The following is a 19,259-nucleotide window of genomic DNA, read 5'->3' as shown; positions in this document are numbered from 1 at the left end:
ACGTACCCCAGCCATAATCAAAGCTTTCCTAAAGGGAAGACACCAGCAGTTAGACCTGTTTGAGTTGCATCTAAGTTCCACAAAGATGCCCAAATTGACAAGACGACCACTGGAGGATTTAAGGCATGACCCCCCTTGCTCCCCCTGTGGTCACGACCACCTCCCACCACCCAAAAAGCAAACTCTCTCCCCCCAAAAAAACCCCCCAAACTCCAATCAGCTGATCGCGGCAGAGGAATCTCCATCAGCTGAGCCATTTTCTGGGAATCTTGGCAGCTTAGCTGATGGGGATTCCCCCTACCAGGATCAGCTGAGCCATGGAGCCCTACACCCCTCCCCCTGACATCCGGTACCTTCCCCGACATACCCTGACATTTCTGCCCTCCCCCAACATTCCTGGTCTCCCCCCTTGTACCTTTGGAAGAGCAAACGGTAGGAGGGAAGGTCACTCCCTCCAGCCTACTGGGCTGTGTGTTGCAAATGACAGGGCTTCCCCATCCCACTGCATCTTGGGATGCAGTGGGAGGGGCCAAAGGCCCCGATTGGCTCAAAATGGTAATTTTGAGCCAATCAGGACCTTTGTGGGGGAAGACAGATGTCAGGGGATATATGTAGGGCTCCTGGTAAGGGGAATCCCCATTAACTGAATCGCCAGGAATCCTCACAACCAGCTCAGCTGATGGGGAGTCCATTTGCAGCAATCAGACAAGGTAGTTGGTTGGTACATATACAAAACTTGCTTATGGATGTTTTTATTTTTGAAAATGGGCAAAAAAGGTAGACGGTCCTAAGGACCAAAACTTATACCTAGCTCATTTAAAAAAATAAAAGATAGACGTTTGGCAGCTTTGAAAATGGACATTTTTCCTGCTGGGTTTGTGGACGTCTTGCACAAAATATCCAACTTCAGACTTAGGCATACTTTTGATTATGCCTCTCTAACAGTATATATCCTATAAAGGATACTACTTTCTTCTATAGAATATTAACAGGAGAAATATGCATTTATAATTCAAGTGTGAGCCATACAGCTGTTCTAAGACTTCATGCCTAAATGGTAGAGATGTGTGCATTCGTGTTGCCCGACTGAGGGAAAATATTTTTGATTCGATTTGATTTGGCCTATTGAATCAATTTTTCGATTCAATTTGGTTTTCCTGCCCAATCGGGCGGGTTTTTTTTTTTTTTCAAACATCCTAGCGGGTTTATTTTGTAGCCTTTTCACCCATCCCACCCCGGTCCTATGGTGTAAACCAAAACAAAAAAATTACTTTTCCTCTGTTCAGTCCTAGTTCATGCTCACTGTCTAATACCAGCTCTGGCAGGATACACATTTCAAATCCGACATATTGTAATCACAAAATAGAAACAATATATAAATACAGTGGTACCTTGGATTACGAGCATAATCTGTTCCAGGAGCATGCTCGTAAACCAAAATGCTCGTTTATCAAAGCGAGTTTCCCCATAGGAAATAATGGAAACTCGCTTTGATAGGTTCCCCCCCCCCTCCGAGGCCTGCAGCGCTGCTCCTCCCCCATGAGAACCGGCACCCTCCCCCCCCCGCGATCCGCACCCCCCCGCCGCGACCTGAGGTCCCCCCAAACCACCCAACTCTTCTTACTTTGCTGTAGCCTCCGCAGCGGCACTGGCACCAGCAAGTCCTGTGCGTGGTGCCAGTGCCTGAAGATCTGCTTCCTGTGCTGGGCCTTGAGAGTTCACGTTCGACATGAGAGTTCACGTTCGACGTGAACTTTCAGGCCTTGAGCATGCGCACATGCTCAAGGCCCAGCACATGAAGCAAATCTTCAGGCACGGGCACCACGCACAGGACATGCTGGTGCCGGTGCCGCTGCGGAGGCTACAGCAAAGTAAGAAGAGGGTTCGAGTGGGTTGGGGGGGACCTCAGGTCGCGGCGGGGGGGGGGGGGTGCCTGATGGCGGCCGGGGGGAGGGGGGCCCGATCGCGGGGGGGGGGGGGGGGGGCGCTCGCAAATCGAAGCGCACTCGGTTTCCGAGGTGCCGATTTTGCAAATGTTTTGCTCGTCCTGCAAAACACTCGCAAACCGGTGCACTCGTAAACTGAGGTACCACTGTATATATTTTTGCCTTCCACTGCCATATCCAATATTTGTTTCTTTCCCATTGTCTACCATCTTTCTCTCTCCCTGCCTTGTGTCCTAGGTCAAACCTCTCTATTCCTCTCCATGTAGCAACTTTCCCTTCTTCCTCTCCATTATTATGTGCAACATACCCTTTCTTTCCCCATGTACCATCTCTCCCCTCCCCTCCCCTCTCACCCCTTTCTACCTCTTCTCTCCCTTCCTCTCCTCCAACCAAACAAATTTTCCTCTCTCCTCTCCCATGTGCTGAATTTCCACCCCCATTCCCCTGTGTAGCAGCTTTCCATCCCTCCCCCCCATGCAGTAATTTTCCATCCCTCCCTCCTTTCCTCCCATGCAGCAACACCCCACTGATTCTCCCACCGTGAGACCTGACATACCTAAAGCAGCAGCAGCAGCGGCAGTGGACAGTCAGCAGCGGCATTGCTCTGAACTGCCTACTTGCTGCCTGCCCCGCTAGAGCTTCCTTCTGCTGCATCATCAGTGACGCGGCAGAGGGGAGGCCCCGGCGGGGCAGGCAGTGAGCAGCCCATTCAGAATGCCGCCACTGCTGCTTTAGGAGGCCTCGGGAGGTATGTAAGGTCTCACCGGGGGAAGGGTTGGGGGTGGGGAAGAGGGAATGTTGGTTACTGAATCGGTGAGTCCGATTTTCTCGGACAACAAATCGATTCACCAAAGTGAATTGGTGAATCAGGCAGCACTAATGTGCATAACAAAATATTTTATAAGAATATCTCAAGCCTTTACATTAGCACATTTCAAAGCAAATATGTTAACGATCATTCCCAATGCAGGGAAATACATTAAATGTTCTGTGTTTTAAACTATTTATTAAAAATGTCTCAAATTTAACACCTGGATCAGAGGTGGAGTAATGTTAATGCATATTTCTGGTAGCTAGTGTCGAGTCTAATGCAGTGCTCAACTCAGTCCTCGAGGCACATCCAGCCAGTCAGATTTTCAGGATATGCATAAGACAAAGTTGCTTACCAAGGAGGCAGTGAATGCAAATCTATCTTATGTATATTAATTATGGATATTCTAAACACCTGTCTGGACGTGCCCCGAGGACTTGGTTGAGAAGCAATGATCTTAGAAACATAGAAACATAGAAATCGACGGCAGATAAGGGCCAAGGCCCATCCAGTCTGCCCACCCTAATGACCCTCCCCTGCCTTTACTTTGCGAATAGAACCCACGTGTCGATCCCATTTGGTCTTAAAATCAGGCACGCTGTTGGCCTCAATCACCTGAAGTGGAAGACCATTCCAGCGATCCACCACCCTTTCGGTGAAAAAGAATTTCCTGGTGTCACCGTGCAGTTTCCCGCCTCTGATTTTCCACGGGTGTCCTCTTGTTGCCGTGGGACCCCTGAAAAAGAAGATATCTTCTTCTACCTCGATGCGGCCCGTGAGATACTTGAACGTCTCGATCATGTCTCCCCTCTCCCTGCGCTCCTCGAGCGAATATAGCTGTAATTTATCTAACCGTTCTTCGTACGGGAGATCCTTCAGTCCCGAGACCATCCGGGTGGCCATTCTCTGGACCGATTCCAGCCTCAGCACATCCTTACGGTAATGTGGCCTCCAGAATTGCACGCAGTATTCCAGGTGCGGTCTCACCATGGATCTATACAAAGGCATAATGACTTCGGGCTTACGGCTGACGAAACCCCTGCGTATGCAACCTATGATTTGTCTTGCCTTGGAAGAAGCTTGCTCCACTTGATTGGCAGCCTTCATGTCCTCACTGACGATCACCCCTAAGTCTCGTTCTGCAACTGTTCTTGTTAGGATCTCGCCATTAAGGGTATAAGTCCTGCATGGATTTTGGGTACCCAGGTGCATAACTTTGCATTTTTTGGCATTGAAGCTGAGCTGCCATGTCTTAGACCAGCTCTCTAGTAAGAGTAGATCATGCATCATATTGTCGGGCATTGAATTTTTATCTATTGTGCTTTTGCCCACTACATTGCTTAGTTTGGCGTCATCGGCAAATAATGTTATCTTACCTCGGAGCCCTTCTGCCAAGTCCCTTATAAAGATATTGAATAGTATTGGGCCCAAGACAGAGCCCTGGGGCACTCCACTGATCACCTCCGTCATTTCAGAGGGGGTTCCATTCACCATTACCCTTTGAACCCTACCTCCAAGCCAGTTCCCAACCCACTTCGTCAATGTGTCGCCCAATCCTATGGAACTCATCTTGCTTAGTAACCTGCGATGAGGCACGCTATCGAATGCTTTGCTAAAGTCCAGGTATACGATGTCCAGGGACTCTCCAACATCTAGCTTCCCCGTCACCCAGTTAAAGAAGCTGATTAAAGATCTTGTGCTATTCCAATGTAGAAGCTTCCAACTGTATTCTTGTATACCCAAATGATTTACTGCAATTTTTCCTGGTATTCACTTATGGACATTAGGTGAATAACAGGAAAAGTAACAGCTTGGAGAAGAGACGGCTCGGGGGGATATGACAGATGTCTATAAAATACTGAGTGGAGTGGAAAGGGTAGATGGGACTCGCTTGTTCACTCTTTCCAAAAATACTAGAACTAGGGGGCATGCAATGAAGCTACTAAGTAGTAGTTTTAAAACAAACTGGAGAAACTATTTCTTAACACAACTTGTAATTAAACTCTGGAATTTGTTGCCGGAGAATGTGGTGAAATCAGTTAGCTTGGCAGGGTTTAAAAAAGGCTTGGATAATTTTCTAAAAGAGAAGTCCATAGGGCTTTATTGAGATGGCTTAGGGAAATCCACCACTTATTCCTAGGATAAGCAGAACAAAATCTGCTTTACGACTTGGGACATGAGTTGGGACCTGACTGTTGGAAACAGGATACTGGGCTTGATGGACTTTCGGTCTGCCCCAGCATGGCAATTCTTATGTTCTTCAGTCGTCCCATCCCTTTTATCATTTTCATTGCCCTTCTCTGTACCTTATCTAATTCCGCTATATCTTTTTTGAGATATAGCAACAAGAATTGCACACAGTATTTGAGGTACAGCCGTACCACAGAGCGCAACCAGGGCATTATAACATTTTCATCTTTGTTTTCCTTTCCTGATAATGCCTAACATTTTATTTGCTTTCTTAGCCGCTGCTCCTGCACATTGAGCCGAGGTTTTTAACGCATCCTCAACAATGTCACCTTGATCCTTTTCCTAGGCAGTGACTCCTAACATAGAACCTTGCATCATGTACCTATAATTTGGGTCCCTCTTTCCCAAATGTATCACTTTGCACTTGCTCACATTAAACATTTTAAGAACTGATATTTTGAAGGGTTAGAGCAGCGGTTCCCAAACCTGTCCTGGAGGACCCCCAGGCCAGTCGGGTTTTCAAGATAGCCCTAATGAATATGCATGGATCAGATCTGCATTCCTGGCATCTCCATTATATGCAAATCTCTGTTATGCATATTCATTAGGGCTATCTTGAAAACCCGACTGGCCTGGGGGTCCTCCAGGACAGGTTTGGGAACCACTGGGTTAGAGTATTGCTCCTTCAATTTAACCTACCCATTGCTTACAATTTAGTAGATCACGTACCATTAAGAAGAATATTGGATGAAAGTCATGTTTTTGTTTCCCTGTGTATTGTTCTAAAATATTTTTAGAATTGTACATCACCCTGAATATATGATTGGGTGATTAAACAAATTTTAAATAAATTGGGGCTCCTTTTACAAAGGTATGCTACGGGTTTTACCGCACGCTCTGGATTAGCGCGTGCTATAGAAACATAGAAATAGACGGCAGATAAGGGCCCACGGCCCATCTAGTCTGCCCACCTTAATGTCCCTCCCCTACCTTTGCCCTGTGAAGAGATCCCATGTGCCGATCCCATTTGGCCTTAAAATCAGGCACGCTGCTGGCCTCAATCACCTGTAGTGGAAGACTATTCCAGCGATCAATCACTCTTTCAGTGAAAAAGAATTTCCTGGTGTCACCTCGTAGTTTCCCGCCCCTGATTTTCAACGGATGCCCTCTTGTTGTCGTGGGACCCTTGAAAAAGAAGATATCTTCCTCCGCCTCGATGAGGCCCGTAAGATACTTGAACGTCTCGATCATGTCCCCCCTCTCTCTGCGCTCCTCGAGCGAGTATAGCTGTAATTTGTCAAGCCGTTTTTCGTATGGTAGATCCTTGAGTCCCGAGACCATCCGGGTGGCCATTCTTTGCACCGACTCCAGTCTCAGCACATCCTTGCGATAATGCGGCCTCCAGAATTGCACACAGTATTCCAGGTGGGGCCTCACCATGGATCTATACAATGGCATAATGACTTCCGCCTTACGACTGACGAAACCCCTTCGTATGCAGCCCATGATTTGTCTTGCCTTGGACGAAGCCTGCTCCACTTGATTGGCAGACTTCATGTCCTCACTGACGATTACCCCCAAGTCTCGTTCTGCTACCGTTTTTGCTAGGATCTCGCCATTAAGGGTATAAGACTTGCATGGATTCTGGCTGCCCAGGTGCATAACTTTGCATTTTTTGGCATTGAAGTTGAGTTGCCATGTCCTAGACCATCGCTCCAGTAGGAGTAGGTCGTGCATCATGTTGTCGGGCACTGAATCTTCGTCTGTTGTGCATTTGCCCACTACATTACTCAGTTTGGCATCATCGGCGAATAATGTTATTTTACCTCGAAGCCCTTCTGCCAAGTCTCTTATAAAGATGTTGAATAGGATTGGGCCCAAGACTGAGCCCTGTGGTAGCACGCGCTAGCCAAAAATCTATCACCTGTGCAAAAGGAGGCGGTAGCGGCTAGCGCACAGGGCATTTTAGCACGTGCTATTCCGCGCGTTAAGGCCCTGGTATGCCTTTGTGTAAAAGGAGTCCTTGAACTTGAAATCTCAGGGAACATATTATATTGGTTTAAAATTTTTTTGAAGAGATCTTATAAAGTAAACACGTCTTCCATTATATCCATTGAATGGGAACTCCCTTACAGAGTCCCTCAAGGTTCTCCTCTATTTCCCTCCCTTTCCAATATTTTCCTTCATCCATTAGGTTATGTACTGGAAAAAGCTAAATTTCTTTCTTTCATCTATGCAGATGACATTACTGTACTTCTGCTCTTTTCTTGTTCCTTAGAACATATCAAATCTACAGTAAACCACTGTATGAATCTGGTAGAGAGCTGGATGTCAGTTTATCAACTGAAATTAAATAAAAATAAAATGAATCTATGTTTAATCATCCCAAAATGGGGATTGATGTTAAAGTGTTATCAGTAAACAATATTGACTACACTTTGGCTTCAATAATCAGAATTCTAGGAGTACATTTTGATAACAAACTTTCTCTGTTGCCCCAAGTTAACGTGTTAAATCAAAAAATAATTTGGTCTTTTTTGGAAACTAAGAAGGTTAAGAAAATATTTCAAACATCAATTCCATTTGCTGGTGCAATCATTATTCCCGTCTCTATTGGATTATTGAAATATTACATTTTTAGAGTGTCCCAGAACAATATAAAAACAAATTACAAACTCTGCAAAATACAGCTATAAAACTAATTTTCAGATTGAAGAAGAGTGATAGGATCATACCTTATCTACAGGAGCTTCACTGGTTACTAATTGAAGCTAAGATCTAATATAAATTTTATTGTATATTGTTTAAAACCCACTATGTGGACATTCCAGATTATATAACCACAACTTTTTAAATTCTCCACTGAGACAGCTTTTAATTTAAGGCAAAGTCATCTTTTTTTTGTTTTCTTGAAATTAAAAATATACCAGAATTTATAATTCAACCTGGGCTTATCAAGCAGCTTAACCTATGGGAAACTACCTAGTCAGATTATTCAGCAAATTAAGAATTTTAAAAATATCTGAAGACCTATCTCTTTGAGGAAAGTTAAAATTGTACGATTAACAATTTATGCATCAACATGTTTCGTTTCATGTAAACCGTTAACTTCCTTGAGGTATTTGAGGTATATAAAGATTGTATTGTACTCTATTATAAACGTCATCTGCCAATTTGATGCCCAGTCTCCTAAGGTCCTCTTGCAATTTTTCACAATCCTCTTGCGATTTATCAGCAAATTTAATGATCTCGCTTGTTATTCTCATTAGAGAATGACACGGAGACAAATTTTTCCCCATCCCCACGAGTTCTTTTCCTGTCCCTGCCCCATTCCTTCAAGATCTGTCCTTACCTGCACAAGTCTCAAACACTTTAAATCATAAGTGTTCGAGGCTTGTGTGGTTAAGGCAGAGCTTACAGGAATGGGGCAGGGACAGTGGCAAAACTCATGGGGACGTGTCATTCTCTAGATCATTGATAAATATGTTAAAAAGCAGAGGTCCCAGCACCTGGGGAACCCCACTATTCAATAAAAATAAATTTCTCACAATGTGTTTCTCTTCTCAATTATTTTTCTTACTCGTGTTGAAGAGGGGATGACTGTCTTCAACAATTTAAACACAATTAAACAACATTTGAAAGAGGAAAAAGCCTCAAATCCCTGTATGTCACCAAAATATTACTTGTAGGCAATACTGAAAAGGGAAACTTCCTCATCGGCTCAAAAAAACCTCCTTATTTTAATGTTCATCATATATACCCATGAAATCACTAATTCACAGTCTTAATTACAGTATAATGATTCCTTTGCAAGCATCACACTTTTGTCAGTTTAAAAACCAGATATGACAGGGAACTAAATCATCACTTATCTTTCCTATGTTCCTTGAATATGTTGTTTTCTCTGCTCGATCTGGCAGCCAGAGTGAGCACGAAGTTTGGGTGCTGACAATATATCTGGGCCCCTTGCCCTGATGCACCACAAAGCAAAACGCTGGCTTGCCTTCATTGGCGGTGGACCATTGATTGGGCAAAGATCGAGCGGAGAAAACATATTCATGGTTTCCCTTTCCAGCATTGCCTGCAAGTAATATTCTGGTGGCATACGGGGATCTGAGGTGTTTTCCTCCTTCAAATGTTAATTGTGTTTAAATTGTTGAAGAAAGTCATCCCCTCTACAGCATGAGTAAGAAAAATATTTGAGAAGAGAAACACATTGTGAGAGATTTATTTTTGTTATTTGGATTGGTTCTCTCAACAATCTGCATATTTTGCTTGGTTGAACCCCACTATTTACCCTTCTCCATTGAGAATATTAACCATTTAAACCTATACTGTTTTCTTTCATGAGGCACTTTGTCAAATGTCTTTTGAAAATCCAAATACACAATATCAACCGGCTCACCTTTATCCACATGTTCACCCCTTCAAAAAAATGAAGTAGATTGGTGAGGCAAGATTTCCCTTGACTAAATCCATGCTGGCTTCCTCTCATTAATCCACGCTTATGTATATGTTCTGTCATTTTATTTTTTTATAATAGTCTCTACCATTTTGTCTGGCACTGATGTCAGACTCACTGGTCTATAATTTCTCAATCATCTCTGGAACCCTTTTTAAAACTGGTGTTACATTGGCCACCCTCCAGTCTTTTGGTACTATGCTGGATTTTAAAGAAAAATGACATTACTAACAATAGCAGCCTTGCAAGAATGCTGCTGGAAGTCTCTGCTTCCATTTTCATTGCTGAAAGAGCACGGGCAGGAATGAGTGGGAATCGCCCCTGCCCCAATGCACCACTAGGGAAACAAGTTAGGTCTAGGGTCCTTCCTCTGGGTCCAAGAGGGGGATTGGTGGTGTCTATAAGGGAAGGGAATGTGCCTTTTCTTGTTGGGGGGGGGGGAGGTTGCTGACATTGGGGGACATTGATGGCAGGAGAAGTTTCCTGGTTTGGGGGGGGCGCTGACGGTGAGAGAACTCTTGTTGGTGGGGGCGAGAGGGCAGCTGGCTAGTGGCAGATGCAAAATACTATTGGGATGGAAGGTGGTAGGAATGCCTAACAGCACAGGGGATGGAAGGGAAAGAATGATAGAATATAAACTCTCAGTTTATATTCAAGTTACCATTTTTGTCCTAAAAAAAGGGGGGGGGGGAGAGGGGGTAGTGCATAAATGGTATCTTGGTTAACATTCAAGTATATATAGTATATTCTGGTTTGGTGACAGTGGACTAAGCTGGATTCTTGGTTCAGGTGTTTACTTCCTTGGGATGGATGGATCTTTAGATTTTGTAGCAATCACAGCCACAAGGAAGGAAAGTTGGGAGAAGGAAATTACAACAACTGCTGTTTAGCAACTCCTGTAGGCCAGACTCTGGGCTCAAGACTGTGTGTTTTAGATGGATCTGCAGTACACAACTCCTTTCCAAAGATCATCATGGTGATGCATGGGCTAAAGTAAACTGGGATCTGGTACCATAGCCTAACATAAAAGCTGGTTCCTGTCCAGTTGACATTTCAACATAAGCAGGAAGAAACGTCACAGTCAAAAGTATAAATAAGAACATTTTCAAAGATTTAGCTGCTAACAAAGGGAAAAAAATGGATATATGTCATTTTAACTATATGCATGCATATAGAAAGTTTGTGTAGTAGCAAGCCAGCCAAATATCAAACCTGGTGAGACAAATACCTTGCAAGTTTATTTCAAATTTGATATACCATTTATCACGGAATAGCTCAATGGTTTACAATGAGAATTGAGTAAAAAAATATACATAATAAAAATAAGACAACAGTAATTAAAACTAGATAAAGGGATAGTGGACAAGACTGACAGGACTCACCAGACATGAGGAAAAAGGACATAAGAGAGTAACAAATACATCAAGATTTTAAAAAATATAAAAAGGGGGTGAGAGGGTGTTGAAGAGTACAGGAGGGTGGGAGTTGCTTCTAAGGCAGCGTTTTGTAGTTCTATACAGAAAGAAAGTTTTTGTTTGGCAAAGGGAGCTTAGGTGTTAAAGGTGTCCTTGAAGAGAAAAGTTTTGATTTTGGATCAGAATTTTTGAAGAGAAAGTTCTAGCTTGAAGTGGAGGGGAAGGGCATTCCAAAGTGTAGTAGCAGTGACTGAAAAAAATGGCCTTTCGGGTGGAATCGTAGAATACTTCTTCACGAGTAGAAGAAATTACTAGCAGATTCTGATTGTTGGAATGTAGTGTTCTGGTTGAAGAGTAAGGGATCAAATGTTTATCGATGAAGGATGGAATGTTAGATTGTTTTATTTTGAAGGTGATGTGGTGTGAGACAGGAAGCCAGTGAGAGCAACACGGTCAAATTTATTTGTGTTATAAATGCGTTTAACTGCTGTGTTTTGTAGGATTTGTAGTCATTGGATCTCTTTCTGGTTTCTTGGTATAATGCGTTGCAGTAGTCGATATGAGAAATTACTAAAGAACGGATGAGAATGTTTATAGAGGGGTTGAGAAGTGATCGTGCAAATGAGTTTTAATTCATAGAAGCACTTCTGAATTACTGAACTGATTTTAACCTTTGTATATATCTGGATCAGGTTGGAATCTGTGCTAATGGGCAGTGATAGAACTTCTTTATTGGAAGTAAGAAACAGTATGCATTGTTTTTGTGACATTCAATGCTAACATATTTTGATCATGCCAAGCACGGATTTTGGTCAATTTGAGATTTATTTCTTGAATGTCATCTGTAATTTTGGGGTTAAAAGGGTGCAGCAATGTCATCTGCATAAGCATAAATAGCGAACCCTATGGATTGCGCAAGTATTAGCAAAGGGGCTAAGAAAACATTGAAGAGCAAAGGGGAAAAAATAGACCCTTGGGGGAACTCCATATTTTTGAGAGGTGATTATGGATAATATGTTATTAAAGCTTACTTGATAATTGCGATCTTGAAAGTAAGAAAATAACCAGTTTAAAGCCTTACCTGAGATTCCTGAGGATTGGCGTCTGTTAAGCAGTGTGTGATCGACTGTGTCGAAAGCAGCTGTGAGATCTAAAGAAATAAGAAGAATGGATTTACGATGGCCCCTAAAGTAGTGAATGTTCATTTTCAGGCCAATTAGGGAGAGCTCTGTAGAGTTTTGCGGGTAGAAACCAGTTTGATTAGGGTGAAAAGCATCTGTTTTTTCCTGAAAAGATGAGGTCTGGTTTTAATACTAATTTCATAACTCATACTAAAATTAATGACTCATATCATGATGAACCAGCTTTTCAATGGTACAACTTCTGGCTCTTTATTACTGCAAAACACATATCAGAAAGAGTAACTAGCCATTCCAAAACTAAGTTTGCATTTGCCTTTCTGCTGTGTGAAAAGACGGCAAAATGACAGCTTTCTGTTATGGGAGACTGGCTTCTTGGGAGTTGAGTTGGCAGTACAGTAGTCCCCCGAAATTCACGGGGGTTACATTTCAGGGGCACCCACAAATTAAAAACAAACTGTGAATGCAGTTTAGGAGCGGATTAGAGGCCAGGAGAGGGCTGCAGGGGTGGCAGCGGGTGCTGAAAATTGGGTGCGGGATTGTTCTTAGTATTTTCTGACTGCCTCTTCCGGCAACTCAAGTCAGGCTACACTAATCAGGAGCTGCTTTGACACACTATCTGGTGCATCAAAGCAGCTCCTGATTGGTGTAGCCTGACTTTAGTTCCTGGAAGAGGCAGTCAGAAAATACCATGAAAGACTGAGTCTGCAATTCACAAACCCCAAATTCACGGGGGCATACTGTACAGATGTTCACTCACACACTAAGTAAAGAAGACATAAAAGGCATGGATGGAATTTTTTTTTTGAGTTATAATGAAGTTCCTTCACTAGAACCAAAGTGGATTAGTGGATTTCTTTCTCTCTCTTTTTGGACTCTTTTTTGGGGTAGCGATTCTCTGCAGCAAATGCACAGAAGCCCATTCAATTCCTATCAGTTTTGGTACATTTGCCATTGGAGAATAGCTACTGTGGCTTTGTAAAAGGGGCCCTTTGTTTATGAGAAAAAACAAAACACACACTTTCTATTCTCTTTCGCAGGGTTCTCAAAATCCCTCCTTGAGGGCCACAATCCAGTCGGGTTTTCAGGATTTCCCCAATGAATATGCATGAGATCCATTAGCATACAATGAAAGCAGAGCATGCAAATAGATTTCATGCATATTCATTGTGGAAATCCTGAAAACCCGAATGGATTGCAGTCCTCGAGGAGGGACTTTTTTTTTTTTAACTTTATTTAGTTTTTAATGCCAACACCCCTGTTCTATCGCCACAAATTCACCTACAAACCTATTTTCCTAGGTGTACTTAAATTTTTGAAGAAAAGTCCATAAGACCATAGCACAAATGATCATCTACTTCTGATATAAGCATGAAGTAAAGCGAGTTATAGATCTCCACTTTTTATACATTTCTTTTCTTTTAGAGAATTGAATTATGAATATTATAGGAAAAGGAAAGATGCACAGATGCTCATAAATATCAAACTTATGCTAATTAAACTCCTCTTTGTATCTATCCTAACCCTAGTTAAACATTTAATAAACAGTAATATGAATGAATGATACCAGGCCATTCCATAGGGTTATAAAATAAGAAAAAGACAAAAAATGGAAAAAAATGCAGGACAAAATTTGACATATTTATGCAAAAAAGGGCAGCAGATCCACTTTTCCAGCACATTCTACTTTTCCCGCACATTCAATTTTTATCTCAACACAAAGAAAGTTTCTGGTATGTCTAAGGTGTCTTTTTATTAAGCTACAGTAAAAAATGGCCTTAGTACAACCTTAAGCTGGTCTATCACGGCCATGGTAAAAATGGCCTTTACATGTGGGAAGGGCTATTTAAAAATTTTTCAATATATGGCTGTGCGTGTGGCCATTTAAGAAGTTACAATGGGAGCACTCACTGCCACCTATTTAGGAAGCATTAAGAGCTCCTGCATCAACTAACTGTGCACTAACCAGTTAGAATGCAGAAATATAGATGTGCTGTGTCAGGGAAACAGAATGCGTGTTTCTACACTGACACCCCCTCAAAATATTTTTACTACATACCAAAACTAATGTAGAACGCTTGAGCAAACCCTAGATTAAGCCATTTTTGATGTGTTAAGTGTGAGTTAGTGCTTAACTTAGCTTAGTAAAAAGGACCCCCAAGAGAGATTCAGCTAATATACGGACATAGTACAGTATTACATAAGTAGGTTTTATTTAAAAAAATATATAACTTGATACTCTTGGTGGTAAACAATTATGTAAAATAAAATAGACCAGAGTTGTCAACCTCAGTTCTTGCTGGGTTGGATGTTCAGGATTTCCACAATGAAAATGCATGAGCTCTATCTGCATACAATGGAGGCAATGCATATAAATAAATCTTATAACGCCCCCCCACCCAACAGGATCAAGCCATGATCTCATACATATTCATATAAATAGATCTCATACATATTCATTGGTGAAATCCTGAATAACTGACCGGATTGTGGCTCTTGAGAACTGAAGTTGGATACTCCTGGTATAGACATACAATACAATACAATACAAATAAAAGAATAAAAAGCAAACACTGAGCTAACTAAAACCTACATATGGGCTGTAAAAACACAAGATGACAAATTGCAGCAATACAAACATGCAAATGCTTCAGGGCAAAAATCTGACCTCCTCCTTTAAATTCTGCAGTTAAGCTTTCCACGTCTTGGCCTGTATCCTTGCTACCACATTTGTCTTGCCAAATGTGGCTGAGACTCGGGCCCTGATGCATAAAAGTCTGCCATGCATGTAAGACTGATGCGATCCTCTGAGACTTTTACCGATGGATGTAGCAGCTACCGAGGACCGTTTGCAAATGCATTTACAATGAATTCATCTGCCCATCCAGTCTTCGGATGGGCAAACTGGATGGGCCATTTGGCCTTTATCTGCCATCAAGTTTCTATGTTTCTATTATGAGCACTCCTTATAATGCTCAAAAGGGAAAACCCTTCTTTTACCGTCAAAATTTACCTGAAGGTCTGGAGCTGCCGGTAGCTGTGTGTGTGTGTGTTGTGCTGTGCGAGTGTATGTCCTGCACCTATGCATGGGGCACACAACAAATGCAACAAACAGTTGTACCCATATCCAGCTTAATAAAAAAACAAACACCACCCCCCCAAAAAAAAAACAAAAAACAAAACAAAAACAGGATCGAGCCATGATCAGCTGAGCCAGCACCAGTGATGGGGAAGTGGCTCTGGTGCAGGCTCAGCTGATCATGGGCAGAGGGAGAGCAGCAGTACTGCTCGCAAGAAGCCAGAAGAGATTTGGGCACTGGGCAAGGGACAGGGGAGCCTAGGAACTAATGGGTCTGCTCATAAGAGCCGTGCCTATCGATTAGCTCTTCTGAGCAGGCACCAGGCACAGACTGAACACTGGGCAAAGGCACAGACTGAACACTGGGCAAAGGCACAGACTGAACACTGGGCAACCCTAGTGATGAACAATGGCTTGGAATGCTATGGCAGACAGCATCTATTCTCCCAGATCCAGTGTCTGTCTGCTGAGAAACTCAGTCTGGACATTATCTACTCACACTACATGCGCCGCTGAAAGAGCCTGACAGAACAGAGAGTGAGCCTCCAGACTCAGCTGCACACTCTTGGTGCCTCCCTGTTGAATGACCTATGCTACCGCAGTAGCATTTTCCAAGAAGACTTGTACTGCTTGTCCCTCCAGACTCTTCTCCGACTTCTGCAACGCCAGTCAAATGGCTTGAAGCGCCAATTAGTTGATTGACTTTTTCTGCTGGAAGGCCGACAAATGCCCCTGGACTGGGTGTCCACTGCAGTGAGCTCGCCAGCCAAACAGGCACAATTACCCACTAAGCTATTCTGAGAAGCATGCCCCTTGGTAACGACTGTGGGAAAAGCCACCAGCCCATACTGGTCTGGGCTACCAGACTCCACAGCAGAGACATTTGCAGGGAATCCAATTGTTGTGACCAATGCAAAAGTAGAGTTCTCTGGAGGTGATGAATGTGATTCCTTGCCCATGGGACCATGTCTATCGTGCCATGGAGCTAAGCACTTTAAGGTAGTGCCTAGTGGATGGAGCTAGCTGCACCAACAACTTCATTATATGGGTATACAGCTTCTGTCCGAGAGCCTCTAGAAGACAGACACAGCCCTCTGTTGTGTTGAAGACAACTCGCAGGTATTCCAGGGATGGGAACTCAAATAGTTGGCTTTTTCAGAAATTCACTATGCAACCCAGGCTCAGCAGGACCCGGATCACGTGAGCAACCGCTTGTTCTCCTTCCAAGAATGATGGGGCTGTGATCAGCTAGTCTTCCAGGTATGGATGCAATCCTCTCTTGCATAGATGAGCAGCTACCACCACTATCATTGGTGAATGTGCGAGGTGATGTAGCCAGGCCAAAGGGAAGAGCCGAGAACTGGTAATGGTTCTCCAGGACATGAAATCTTTGGAACTTCTTGAATTCTGGAAAGGTGGGAATATGCACGTAGGCCTCTGTCAAATCCAGAAATTCTCCACGCACCACTACTGCTATGACTGGCCACATTGTCTCCATGCGAAAATGTGGGACTTTCAGTGCCAAATTGATGTGCGTGAGCTCCAGAATGGGTCTCTAATCCTCTGAGCCTTTCTTGGGCACTTTAAAGTATATGGAGGATCTGCCTGAGCCTGAATCCTTGGGTGGCACACTCTCTATGGCTTTGAATGTCTAATAACCTCTGAACTGTAGCCACAACCTTGCTTGTTTTTTCTGGATGCCCTGCCGGGGATTCCACAAACCAGTCTATTAAAGGCTGGGTGAATACAAGCTTGAAACTTCTCTGAATGATCTCCAGTACCCAACAGTCTGAAGAGATCTGCACCCAGGTCTCTGCATACTCAGAGCCATCCCCTTATCTTCATGGGAACAGCTCCTGACCTGGCATCATTTTGCTTTTTTGGAGGCTAAAACGGGATGAGAACTAGATGCTTGGTTCCACTTGGGTCCTGAGAATATCCGACTTAAACCCTGGTAGGATCTTTGAGCAGAAGCTCCTCCAGAATACTGCCTTTAGCGCCTGGAGCCATGAAAATTAGACCAACCAGAGACTCTCGAGGTTAGCGGTCTGCTGTCAGTTAGACATTTTGGTCAATGATCTGCCACACTGGCCCCGAGATCGTCCAGCCCTTTTCTGAACAACATTTGAAAGGAAGTCTGCTGAAGGCAGCCTTGGAAGTGGAATCTGCTGCCTATTGCCTGATCCAGAGCATTCTGCGGGCTGAGATAGAATAAGCAGATACTTTTCTCATGACCCTGATGATGTCTTAGGGAGCATCGACCACATAATCCACTCCTGCTAATAGGAGCTGGAACAAAGATCTGCCCTACGCCAGCGCAAGCTCTCTTAACTTGGTATGACAAGCACATGTCAAAAAGGAAGCCGCTGCAGCTGCTTTGATTCCCAAGGCCAGTGCTTCAAACTGTCTTAAGAATCACATCCACGCTACAATTCTGCATATCCTTTAATAACACGCCTCCCTCACTTGGAAGGGTGTGTATTTGATTACCTGTGCTGCTAAGGAATCTACCTTAGGTTGAGTGAACATCTGGTGGCACTCCTGAGCTGCATACAGCCGAGCCATTGTTTTGGCTACTTTTAGAGATCCTTCAGAAACATCCCAATGCTGCGTGACCAAACACTCAATAAGGATGCCAGGGAAACAAAAATAACTGGACTCTCATTCCGCTCAGTATAGAGCAAGAAGTAGATGGGACTAGTGGGAAGTCTAAATTCAGCTCCCAGAGGGAATCAGCAATAAGCTCTATCAGAGCCAAGGGTTTGAATGGTTGGGCCCTGATCGAGGGCCACCACTGTATCTTGCATATTCGCACCTGCCTGCAATGCTGCGGCTCCCAGCAGGAAGGGTTCGTTCTGTGATAGTAAAGGCATGCAGATAGACCCGCTGTCCTCAGAGTCTCCATCGGAAAGGCTCAATAAATCCGGACCAGCCTCTGAAACTGAGCTAAGCACACCCTGGGAGCTCAAGATCTCTCACGTGCCTCCTGGTGAACTACCAGACTTCCCCTGGGGCTCTCATCCTTCCAAATAAGCTCTCCAATTATATTGCCAAATTCTGGAGAGAATGTTGTACTGGGCAGCGCAGAGTCCCCTTATGCCATCTTATGCCTCTTGGGCTCCACGGCTTCCACACTCCTATGTTTAGGTAAGCCAGTGTTCTGGGGCTCTGGAAGGGTATTTTTCCCAGCAGACAGGTGCTCCCCAATGTCTCCTCAGCCCTAGAGACCCAAGGGGAGGCTAAGCCTGAAGCTCTTGCCATCACATGCCATGCAGTGCATGTCATAAGGGCGCTCTTCCGGTGTCCAATGAGTATAAATTTATCATGAAGTAAGGGTTAAAGAGCCTGGGGACTTCTTCCCTACCAGTTTTGAAGGTTTTGCAGAACTTTGAAAAAAAAAAAAAACTTGGAAAATCCAAGATGGCTGCCTTGGCAGTGTTTTGGTATTTAAAAAACGGCCCTATAACAGCTTAGTAGAAAATAAAAAATACCCAAAATAGGATTTTAGAGGTGGGGGACCCTATAGGAAGTGGCAGAAACCTGCAAAATCAGGATTGGCAGAAACTCCTGATTTTGCCCATAGGCTGCAACAGTCTTACTTACTGCAACCTGTGCTGTGGATATGCTACAGCCAGCCTCAGAGCTGCTGAAAGAGAACTGAAGATGACATTCTACCCACCAGATCAGAGAGCAGGTCTATATTCTTAAAAGTAGCTGGATCTGGAGAAGAAATCATTGCCTCACTTAAACTGTCCTCCAACGCTGAAATCTTCGGGCTGCTAGTCAGACTGAAGTCCTACTGATCGTCGACCCCTGCGAACCTGCACATGCAAAAGGGGGGAGGTGAAATGCAGCCGGCACCCTGAAAAGCCCCCTGCGGGTGTCTAATTATCTGCGCTCAAGCCCCTGTGACCCAGTAGGCAAGCACAGGTTCAAGGAGTCCGGACCCTGAGCTCCACAACAGTTTCTGCAGGCTGGCCAGCAGGTACCACAGGGCCCGTCAGCTGCAAATTTCAAATCTGCTTTGTCTCCACACAAGCAGAGCTTTCCCCTTGACCAGAGGAGCTCTGGAGCATCAAAAAACATTGATAAACATAGAAAATATTTTTTAAAAGTATAGAGAGCAGATCAGAAAGACTCCTTCCAGTTCATATGCAGCAGGAAAAACTGAAGGGGGCAGTAGAGCCCTCTGGTGAAAAAATCAAAAATTTGGAGTA

The 19,259-nt window shown here is 43.8% G+C and overlaps 1 protein-coding gene across 4 annotated transcripts in view; it reads right to left on the bottom strand.

Moving 5' to 3' along the window:
* Nucleotides 1-19,259, bottom strand: part of ZBED4 (zinc finger BED-type containing 4) — a 76,996-nt gene that overhangs the window by 7,054 nt on the left and 50,683 nt on the right. For all 4 annotated transcript variants that reach the window (XM_033958921.1, XM_033958918.1, XM_033958920.1 and 1 more), the window contains exon 2: nt 11,906-11,974. The gene's annotated coding sequence lies outside the window, so the exon portion shown is untranslated. The remainder of the gene's footprint in view (nt 1-11,905; nt 11,975-19,259) is intronic.

Source organism: Geotrypetes seraphini, chromosome 9 (genome assembly GCF_902459505.1).
Source record: "Geotrypetes seraphini chromosome 9, aGeoSer1.1, whole genome shotgun sequence".
Lineage (NCBI taxonomy): Eukaryota > Metazoa > Chordata > Amphibia > Gymnophiona > Dermophiidae > Geotrypetes > Geotrypetes seraphini.
This window is presented reverse-complemented; position numbering and strand designations above follow the sequence as displayed.